General features: G+C 35.4%; 1 protein-coding gene and 1 long non-coding RNA gene across 2 annotated transcripts in view; one reads left to right on the forward strand and one right to left on the reverse strand.

The window, feature by feature from the left end:
- LOC106511008 (cell migration-inducing and hyaluronan-binding protein) overlaps positions 1–1633 on the reverse strand; it is a gene marked incomplete in the record, with an annotated part of 8891 nt that overhangs the window by 2666 nt on the left and 4592 nt on the right.
- On the forward strand, positions 143–1512 carry LOC106511010 (uncharacterized). Its single transcript, XR_001309475.1, has 4 exons — positions 143–542; positions 657–697; positions 954–977; positions 1191–1512. It is a non-coding gene; the product is annotated as an uncharacterized LOC106511010 (long non-coding RNA).

Consider the following 1633-nt stretch of genomic DNA (forward strand, 5'->3'; position numbering starts at 1 on the left):
ATCATATTGTGTGATTTTTTTAAAAATCTTGTTTTACTTATGGTGTGTTACATTTTTTACACATCATTGTGTTAGTACATTGGAAGCAAAGTATTAAAATGTGAATCAAGTAATAGACCATGAGAACCATTAGAAAATTAAAGCCTTCCAAAGCAAACCATCACCATCTGTGTTTTCAAGCTGCACCCAACCAACTATTATTCCATTTATTTCCTTTTATCCTTCCTGCTGACTTTCACAAGATAAAAAGTCATCTCTGGTGTGGAAATGATGATAAAACAAAGGGCACCGCATTTTTAGAACACAAAGTTTGAGTTCTGGACTGGATAGTGCTGGTTTTATCTGCTCCTTTTGCCTTCTATCTGTACAACATGCAACTAAACAAGTTGTAAAATGTCCTAAGAAGACTGCAAAATCCAGTTTATTGTTTTGAAAAATTCCAGTTTGTGCCCAGGCTACTTGCTCCTATAAAAAGACAGAAGAAAAGAACCGACTGAGTGGACTGAGAGGTTCTCTGGCTGAGTCTCCTCTGGTTTTCCCAGGTAACACTCTGCTTTTTCATCTTTCTTAAAGAAACTGAAATAAACTGAGATGGAAGTAATGTTATTGTTACTACAAAGAAATAAAATACTCAAGTTTCATGTTTTTCTTTACAGCTGTTTAGAACAAACAACTGATTTGTACAATGATCAAACAGGTAAGATTTTAGTTGTGATGTTAAGTTCAAAATGAAAACACAAATAAGAATTTGGAAATGAAACTATTCTTTACCTGTTGAATTTTAATTATTTTGGATTTTATTTTAATTTTTTATAGTTAAGTTTCATTTTTGCTGCAGTTTTGCTGCTCGRTAAGTAACATGTCACTTTTGACACGTTTAGGTTTTGAAACATTTACAATATATTTGCACCAACTAATGTCACTAATTAGCTTTATTCTGATTCTTTCTGCAGGTTACGTAGAACAAAGTCATCAACGTAAGACTTTTCAATAAGCATCACCTGCTGGTTTAGGTTTATTTATTGTCAGAATGTTCATACTCCCAAACGTTATAAATGCAAATATGCTTCAGTGCATTAATGTAGAATGCAGAGTTTGGGAACTGATTGCTTTATGTTTGAATAAATAATATAACAATGGTATAACAATATGATGTCTTTGACTTTTTTTCTGTTATTTTGGCTCTTCAGAGCCAGAACCAGTTGTCATCAATCGACTGTGTAAAACCAGATGGTTCAWTGGAGACCGTGGCTCTAGAAGAGGTGACTGGGAGACTCTGGGGTTGCTGAGAGAGAAATATCCAGGAGAAATTTGTCGCAGACCGAGAGAAATTGAGGCTGTTGCTGCGGACACAGAGACTCCTGCTGAACTGACATATCAGACATTTTATGCGTGAGTTGTCTTTAAATAATATTTATTAAAAGTCGTACATGTTGAGTTTCTCCCTAAACCAGGGGTCCCCAGACTTTTTCCTGTAAGGGCCACATAACTTTTCCCTTCTCTGGTGGGGGGCCGGAGTCAGTTTGTAACAGAAAAAATGTGACTATTGCAGGAGTGCCTAAATGTAAAAATTTATTGTTTTCCAGAAAGCACAATCAAACAACCCTCTCTGGGTTCTTCACAGTATGTACTC

This window comes from Austrofundulus limnaeus, unplaced genomic scaffold (assembly GCF_001266775.1).
Source record: "Austrofundulus limnaeus strain Quisiro unplaced genomic scaffold, Austrofundulus_limnaeus-1.0 Scaffold2446, whole genome shotgun sequence".
Lineage (NCBI taxonomy): Eukaryota > Metazoa > Chordata > Actinopteri > Cyprinodontiformes > Rivulidae > Austrofundulus > Austrofundulus limnaeus.